Genomic DNA, 9,998 nt, shown 5'->3' with positions numbered 1-9,998 from the left:
CTTGCCACAGCCACTGTTGAATGCTTGATATGCCAGCAGCAGAGACCAACACTGAATCCTCAATATGACACCATTCCCTGGGGCAACCAGCCTGCAATCTAGTGGCAGGTCAATTATATTGGACTGCTTCCCACCATGGGAAGGACAGTGCTTTGACCTTACTGGCATAGACACTTCTGGGTATGGATTTGCCTTCCCTACACATAATTTTGCCCAAACCACCATCTATGAACTTAGAGAATGCCTTATCCACAATCATGGTATCTACATAGCATTGCTTCTGACCAAGGAACAGGTTTCATGGCCGAAGTAGTGAGGCAGTGGGCTCATGCTTATGGAATTCACTGGTCTTCACATGTTCCTCAGCATCCAGAAGCAGCTGGGTTGATAGAAATGTGGAATAGCCTTTTAAAGATGCAGTTAAAGCAGCAGCTGGCAGCAGTACCTTGAAGGGCTGAGGCAAGGTTCTTCAAAAGATTGAATATACTTTGAATCAGCATCAACTATATGGCCCTGTATCTCCTGTAGCTATGATTTATGAGTTCAGGGACCAAGGGGTGAAAGTAGGACTGATGCCATTCACCCTTGCTCCCAGTGACCCATTAGCAAAATCTGCTTCTGGATACCACAACTTTATGTCTGCTGTCTTAAAATTCTTTGTTCCAGAGAGGGGAAGGTTTGTACTAGAAAGCATAATGATTCCATTGAACTAGAAGCTAAGACTTCTGCCCTGGTCATTTTGGGTTCCTCAAAGCCTCTGAGTAAACAGACTAAAGAGAATTATGATGTTGGCAGGGGTGACTCAGACTATTGGGGAAATTGGACTATTAATCTACAATGGAAGAAAGGAATATGTGTGGAGTGTAGGAGATTCCTTAAAGACACCTTCTAGTATTACCACGCTCTGTTATTAAGGTCGGTGGGAAATTACAACAACCCAATCCAGACAGGATGAGAAATGGCCTAGAACCTTCATGCATGAAGGTATAGGCATCCAACAAAGGAAAAAACCAAGACCTGCTGAGGTACTTGCTGAAGGCCAAGGGAATACGGAATAGGCAGTAGATGGTAGTTATAAATACCAGCTATGACTCTGTGATCAGCTACAGAAATGAGGATTGTAACATGACGCTGATAGACTTAATAATAGTTCTTAAGTATTGTTAAACCTATGTTATGTTTAACTTATGAATTGGTAGCAGTAAGCATCACCCAATGAAGGACTTGCCTTCTATTCTGGGGAGGGAATTAGTGTGTTTCCATTTGTACACAGGATAGTTGTACCATGTTAGACATAATTATGATCTTGTTTTTGTATCTCAAGTCTAGGTATAGTTTAAGGAAATGTGACTGGTTGATAAGGGGTAGATTGTGATAATTAACTTGTGTCAACTTGAATAAGAAACACCCAGCTGACTGGCTTAGCATAGTGCTGGGTATGACTGAATGAGGGACTTAGAAAAGAGGGAAGGCCCACACAACAAGCAATAGGCTTATAATGCAAGTGGAATAAAAAGGAAAAGAAGGGAGTCTTGGTTCTGCTTCTTTGGAGGAACTCCAGTCTTCATCACTGCCTTTCAGTATCCATCACTGGGCTTCCAGTGCAGACTCTTCACCCTTCCAATGCAGATTCCTTGGTCAGCTCAGACTTCAGCCTCCCAACATAGACCCTTCGGCTTCCCAATACAGACTCCAACGGGTCTCTGAAGTGAGCTCCAGGTCTTCCACCTTTGTCTGGATTCTTGGAATCTCCAGCTCACAGATGGCCCTTTTGCATTTTTCCACACCTAACAACTGTGCAGGCAGCAGAGATTTACAAGCTAGACTTACATAGATTTACAAGGTAGGCTTATAGTAAACGTGACCTTGGATTGATGAGGACATTAGTCTGATAATAAAATTGAACCTGACCTAGACCTTGATGCTTATTCTTGTTCTTGCCTGTGAGCCTCAGCACTGACTCAGAATATAGCCTCTATCACCCTAACACTGACCCTCAGGCAGAACCTGACTTTCACTTGACCTTCACCTTCTATCTTCTTATCTGGTAATTTTTTTCTTTGTGCTTCTATTTCATTGCCAGTTATTGGGTTTTTCGGGGTTTTGAAATATTCTTCATTAAGTTTTGGTAATTTGTATGTATCTAGGAATCTGTCCATTTCTTGTGAATTCTCCAGCTTATTGGTGTACAGATTTGTGTAGTAGTTGTCAATAATCTTTTTATCTTGGCAGTGTCCATTGTGATTTCACCTTTTCCATTTCTAATTGTATTGATTTGGATCTTTTCACTCCTGTTTTTGGTTAGATTGGCTAGGAAGTTGTATATTTTGTTTATTCTTTCAGAGAACCACCCATTCTATTCATTGGTTCTTTGTTTTTCATTTGATTGCTTTGGTCTCAATTTCACTGATTTCTGCTCTGTTATTTATAATTCTATCCTTGTAGTTTTGGGTTTGGATTGTTCTTGTTTTTCTAGAAACTTGCAGTGGATTACTAGGTAATTTATTTGGGCTTGCTGATTTTGTTATGCAGGTATGCATAGCTATAAACTTCCCTTTTAGGACTCCTTTCATATGTCCCAAATATTCTGGTATATTATATTGAGATTATTGTTTAGTTCTAGAAACTGTCCTATTTCTTCCTTGATTTCTTCTGTAACCCATTTTTAGGAGTATATTGTTTACTTTCCATAAATTTGCATAGTTTCTATGGTTTTTAATCATTGATTCTAGTTCTACTGTGCTGTAATTTGATAATATGCATAGTATAATAGTAATTGTTTGATATTTTCTTAAGCTTGCTTCGTGGTTAGTATGTGGTCTGTTTTGAGAAAGTTACATGCTGTGCATTCTGTTGTTGTTGAGTGGAACCCTCTGTAGATATCTATTAAGCCCATGTGTTTGAAGGTTTGGTTCAACTCTGATATTTGTTTGTTGATTTTTTTCTTGCCTAGTTGACCTATTTGTGATAGTGGGTTGTTACAATCCCTAACATAATTGTGTTCATGTTTATTAGGTCTTTCATATTCATTACTACTTGTTTTATGAAGTTGAATGTGCTGTTGTAGATATGTTAATAATTATTATCTCCTGTAGAATTATTCCCTTAACAAATATATAGTGACCTTCTTTTCCTCTTTTGATCACTTTTGGCCACAAGTCCATTTTGTCTGAATGTAGGATAGCTACATCTGCTTTTTTTCCAGGTTCCTGTTGTATAGAATATTGTTTTCCATCCTTTGATTTTTAGTCTCTAAGTTTCTTTTCAGGTTATATGTGTTTCTTGTATACAGCATGCTGCTGGATTTTGTTTCTTGGTCCATTCTTCCATTCTGTGTCTTCTGATTGGGGAACTGAAACCATTCACATTAAAAGTTATTATTAATAGGTATTGAATTATTCCTGTCATTGCTTTATTTACCTGTCACTGATTCCCTATCTGTCCCTTCTATTTAACTGCTCACTATACCTGGTGTATTCATTCTGTTAAACCTTTTGTCACTGCTAGCTTTACTGTTTCTTTTTTTCTTATTCATTAAGTTTACTGGTAAAGTTTAGGTATACAATATGACATTCATCGCTGGGAATTCGTACTTTTACATGACATATCTTGGTTATTTTTTTTTCACATTCCCCTGCCCTCTGTTCAACCCCTCTATTCCTCCCTATTTACAAAGACTTTGTTTTCATTTTTCCTTCTCTAATATTTATTCCTTTCCCTTTTTTCCTTTTACCTAACCTTCCCAATTCCATTCTTCTTTGGACCTTTTCACTTTGTCTGTTATACATTTGATCCTTATTTACACTTGGAGTTTCTCACACCAGAGAAACTATTTGGTATTTACACGTGTGCTATTTGTTTCACTTAAGAATATGGCCTCAATGTGTATTCATTTAGCTATAAATGTCTCTGGTTTCTCATTCTTCATGGCTAAGTAGTACTCCATTGTGTATATATATTTTTAAAAACCCTCATCTTCTTTATCCAGTCTCCAGTTGATGGGCATTTTTATTTACCAGAAATTACCTACTAGTTTTTACATTCAGAGAGAATACTTAACTTATATTAAGTGTTTTTTAAAAGCCAATGAGGTAGGGCTCAGGATTTAGTTTAGTGGTTCTGCTGCCTGCCCCACAAGTGCAAGATCCCAAGTTCAATGCCCAGTACACACACACACATACACACACACACACACACGCACGCACGCACCCCAATAAGGTAGATCGCTTTCACAAACTAACTGTGCATTATCATCTAGAGGCAGGAAAGTATCATCCATATGCAACTTACCTAAGCATATGTAAATGTAAAGACAGAAACAGATGCTCTGCCTTTCATTTCTGAAATGTTAATCACGTGTCAGATATGAAAATGTAAAAGTCAGATTTATAAAAGAATAGTTGGATTAAAACTAGGTTGTCAGCAGATTACTCACTTAGCCAAAGTTATCTACCTTTATTTGTGGGAATATCTTAATATTTTTCATCTAGGCCTAAAATTTTAAAGACTTCACATTGAGAGCACTATCCATAAAAGGGAAATAAAATTAACAAAGTTAAACTTTGTCATAATTGAAAAGGTTGTATGAAAACAAAGCAAGTGAGATACTCGATCTTCACAAACAACATAACCAGCAAAGGACACCTCTAAAATTTGTGAGGATCTCTCAGTAGCAGAAATACAGTCTAAGTAGACAACAGAGAATGGGAATAAACATTCGTGAAAGAGAGTACACAGGTGGCAGAAATGCACATGAAATACTCATCATTAGTCAGTAGGGAAATGCTAATTAAAGCCACAATCAGGTTTTACTGTCAGAATGACGAAGTGCTGGTAAAAGAAACTAGATCTCACATATTGCTGGAGAAATATAAAAGAGTGCAGCTGCTTACTCTGGAAAACAGTTTGGCTTCTCTTAAACATGTTTCTATGATGACAGCAGTTGCACTCCACGGCATTTTCCTAGATGACGGAAAGCTTATTTTATGTTCACCATGTAACCTCAGTGTGGATGTCTATTGTAGTTTTATAGTTTTAGTCTTAATAGAAAAAATACTGGGGGTGACCTAGATATTTCGGAGCAGGTAAAATGTGATACATCCATGCCACAGAACAGTAACTGAGCAAAAAAAAAAAAAAAGAAAAAAGAAAAACTACTGATTAACACACAACCTTTTTTTACATCTTTAAAGATTGACACTGACTGAAAAACACTCCTCAGAGATAATTCTCTATCTTGAAATGGTAAGATTATACAAATGGAGAGTGTTATGTGACAGGGGTAGATATTAAAAGGCAACACAAGGATCTTGGTAACAGAACTATTCTGTACATTACAGTGATAGATCCAGGATCTACATGGATGGTACAACGATATAGAACTAAAACACACACCCCATTAAATAAAAGAAAAACTGAGCTGGGCTTAGTGAAGATGTCACTAAGAAAACTCTGCATGCTTCTATTTCTGGCTACTTGTGAGGCTAAGACAGGAGGATTGCAAGTTCTAGGACAGTCTGGGCAACATAATGGGACCTCATCTCCAAAACAAAGCAAAAAGTTGAACTGAGGAAATCTGAAGAATATCATTGGATTACATCAATTTTGATATCCTGGTTGAGATCTTGTATTGTTTGTTAACATGTTACCTTTGGGAAACACTGGGTAAAGAGCCCCTGGTATTTCTTACTATTGCCTAAAACTTCCTATGATTCTACAATTAAAGTAAAAGTTTTAAGTACACCAGTAAAGTAATATAAGCTAATGTCTTGGATACATCAACTATCAGGAGCCATTTAAGAATACTTACCAGTAAAGTAACAGAATCTAACATCTTGGATATATCAACTATCAGGAGGCATTTGAGAATACTTTAAAAGCTAATGATCAGATAGTATTTATAACCACCACCCTGTGCCTTGAGATTTACAAATGGCACAAATTGAGAAGTGAGAATTATAAACTCAAAGGTATTTAGGGTGGGAACAGTCTGCTCAGTGTTCTTTTTTTTTCTTTTTAAAGACTCACTTTCTTTTTCCTTGCATATTTTTAAAACATGAATTTTATTGGTATATTTTGATATACATGATGATCATACCCATTACAGAGAATTTGTAGCTGTTCTGCCCAGTGTTCTTACCCCTTGACCAGCTCTGTGGGAAATTACCAAAACACGTACTGAAGGGATATTTAGTGTGTATTTGAAAAGGAAAAATTAAGGCTCGATCCCTGTACACCTTGACTTTCTCCAAAATGTAACATTTTCTTTTAGGTTTTACATTTCTTTATATATACAGAGTTTAACGCATTTTAATAGCAAACTTACAGGAACGGCACAGAAAGACAACATTAAAAACATGTACTAGCACGTAAGACAACTCAGAAGAAAAGTATAGTGAATGATGGAATCTACCGTATGATAAAAAGACTACAAACACCATTTAGTTGGCATCAGTAAGAAATTTACTTGTGTTTTAACAATCCCAATGCTAGCATTGCCCAGAAAAATTTAACAAGTTTATTTATAATTTTTATAAAGACTGATGAAACTTGTTCACTGAAACATTTTGACTGGCTTTATATCCCCCCATTAATATTAAAAATTCACACACAAATGAAAATGGAAAACCTGCCAATACCTGGTTTCTGTCCATTTCCCACTCGTAGTCATGTACTTAGATACCTTTTGACCCAATGGAGAAAAAAAATCTACATTCAGAACCACTAGTACCAGAAAGGAGAGAAAAAATTTTTGAGAAAGAAGTTTCCCACCATAGTGGACTCTTAAGCACGTTCTCCATGTATGGGGCGTGCTAGTTGGAGATCTTTAGGCACAATTGTTACACATGTGGTATGGATAGCACACAGGTTGGTATCTTCAAGCAGGCCAGCCAGATAGGGCTCAATTGCCTCCTCAAAAAGCACAGAGAGCTGACTTCTGGGAGCTCACTTCTGGTTTCTCTTTTGCCATGCCCCTCTGTGGAGAAGCCAGCCCACTATGGGCTGAAATGTCTACAAACTTAGATAAAATAAATCTTTCCTTCTTTTAAGTTGTGGGTGTCAGTTACTTTGCCACAGCAATGAAGATGTCACTAGGAAAGCATCCAACCTAGAGGGGAAGTGGAAAAACGAGACTTGTTAGAGAAGTCTTTCCAAAGAGGTGATCACTGAATTGAATCCTGAAAATCAAGCTTGAGAGGAACAAATTAAGTCAGGGGAATAGTGTTCCTACCAGAGCAATAGAGACTTAGCAGAGGACAAGAGACTGCTGTGAGTGTGAAAAAAGAGGGTAGGACAACATAGTGAAGAGTTAAGCAGTGTCCTGTCATGGCACACCACACATTTGCTATTCTACGGATTTTGTATCTTTGGGCACTAACGTCCATTCCCTCTTTTGCTTGGGGGGCAGTGGCTTCTTTTTGTATATAGTCTTAGGTGTAGTCTTATTAAAATGCCTTGTGAAAAACTTGGCAAAGAAAGAAGGACAGAAGTAGATCCCAGGGACCAGGAGGGACCTGAAGGGGAAATTGGAGTCTACCAGAAATTGAAGAGACAGACCACAATGCAGAAAAAGGAAAAGGCATTTTCTCTCCAGCTCCTGGATTGTGCCATGAGAAAGAAAAACTGAATCCACAGAGACACAGTGAAAATGGCAACTCTAGAGCTCTCCAGGGAGAAACACAACAGTAGAATGGAACAATGGATGCTATTTGGTACAACAGCTGGTGAGTGACTCTAGTCCAAGCAATTGCCATGTGCCCCAGAGAGCCTGCTTGGCCAGACGCCATTTTAGGGAAGGGCGAGTTGAGGCTGGGACTCAGAACATCTGAAGATCAGCTTCATCTCAGGACTTCCAGTGTTAAACTACCACAGTGACTGGGTGAGGGTGATGGACAATGACAGGAAATGTCCGTGGATAGGTGGCCATTGGCGGGCTGGCAAGAGACACGCAGTGTGTCATAAGCTAGAAGACTCAGGCCACAGCCCCATGACCAGATTTCAGGTTCAACCTGAAATTCTGTGAATTTGAAAGTCCCAGAACCAACACCATGCACTATCCTACTGCCACCTCGCATAGATCTGGGCTCTGATCACCTCCTTTGTAACACCAAGAGCAGAGTTACAAATTGAACTGAAATCCCAGAAGATAACCACAGGCTTGAAATCACAGAGAAACTTCTTTTTCTTTGCTTTTATTCACATTCTTTTTGTTTCTTGGCTTGTTGTTTTGCTTTGCCTTTATTTTCTTGGCTTTTTGCTTTTTTTCTTTTTGGTTTAGTTGTTTTACTTTTTGTTTGGTGGTTTATTTTTTCTGTTTTTGTTTGTCTGTGAGGGTAAACATGGTTTGTAGTTGTTTCATTTTGTTCCTGTTTTTGTTTTTTTCATTCTTTCCTTTCCTCCTATCTTCTTTACCAGTTTCCTAAAGCTTGGGTAATCCTCCTCTGTCCTTCAGCCTTGCTTCTAATGTCTTTTTCTTGTATAATATCACTACTTTTTCCCTCTTCTCTTTTCCTCCCCTCCGGTTGCTCTATTGAGTGATCATTTACTGTATATAATTTTCTAACTTGTCTTAGATTTTCTTATATAATTATGATTCTTGTACATATGGATAAAAGTGGCAAATTATTAGTTATCACAGTTTCTCATTTTCAAGTCTGTGTTTGATGCTGCTGACTGTAGTTTTTTGGACAAGGTGATGCAGTTACTGTAATCAGTTTGTATTCCTTGTATGCCAATACCTAGATTGTCTGGGAGACTGAAACAGTACTATAGTCAAGTACCAAAAAACTGGATGCTAGGTCAAATGGGCAGTAACCTCTCATCCCCAATAAACAGAAGAGGCAGGTTCCCGGGACAGACTCAAAGGCCAAAGCCAGCTCCCTCTAGAAGACATATCTGAAGAGTAGTCATTTCCTAAAGCTGTCTCAATGCTAAGAAAGCTACATACCATAAGCAATTTACAAGCAGCAATGCAGAAAACAAAAAGTACAAAATCAGAAAATATGGAAGCAATATTTAACTCCAGGCCTCCAGCTCGCCAAAGACAAATCCAGGGTCGATTGAGCTGGAACAACTCAAAAGCCAACCAGTTCAACTTTCTCAGCTGGAATCAGCAGAAGTAAAAAACCAGATGAATGAGTCTCTAGGGGGAAAAAAATCAGAAATAATTACACAGGTAATTAAAGAGATGATGACCATAATGAAGGAAATGGTTAGTGAATCTAGAGTAGATACAGATTTTTAAAATATAGAGGAGGGTTGGGGATTTAGCTCCGTGATGTCGCCGCCTGCCTTGCAAGGGTAAGGTCTTGAGTTCAATCACCGGTACAAAAAAAAAAAAACAAAAAAAATGTATACACACACACACACACACACACACACACACACACACACGGAGAGAAGCTTAGGAAAAAGACTGGAAACTGTGAATGCCCAACATAGGAAAGAACTGGATTCTACAAAACAGATTCAAACATATCCAGGAAAGTAAAAACTCTATTGAAAGTATACTCAGCACCCTTTCGCCTGGCTGGCAGCGCGGACGCGGCAGGATGCCTGCAGTTACTGTGAAAGACAAGAGCAGGAGTTCGTCAGAGCTCTGACAGCCTGCCTCAAAAGGGTGGGATGTAGCTCAGTGGTTCTGGTACCTGCCTCGCAAGTGCAAGGACCCGAGTTCAATCCCTAGTACCCACAATCAAACTGGTTCTACACAGAAGCTGCTTCCACAGCACAGCGCCCGTACCACCTGTGCCTCCCGTGCCCTCACGGTCCGTGAGACATCCCCTAGCCACGCACCCTGCTCAGAGCGCCGGGAGCCGCCGGGCCTTCCGAGCACCTTGGGCACCCATTGGTCGGGTGTGTCACGTGCAGAAGAAGGTATTGCGATTGGCGGGCGGGCTTCTGTCCTCTGCTACAGCCGCATTCCCGGATGTGTGGCGCTTGTGCGCTCGCGCGGGAGCATCACGGCCCTGCAGACGCCGCTGTCACCGCTGGGCCGG

This window comes from Fukomys damarensis, unplaced genomic scaffold, assembly GCF_012274545.1.
Source record: "Fukomys damarensis isolate Sample0158 unplaced genomic scaffold, DMR_v1.0_HiC HiC_scaffold_27, whole genome shotgun sequence".
Lineage (NCBI taxonomy): Eukaryota > Metazoa > Chordata > Mammalia > Rodentia > Bathyergidae > Fukomys > Fukomys damarensis.
Note: the sequence above shows the minus strand (reverse complement) of the source record.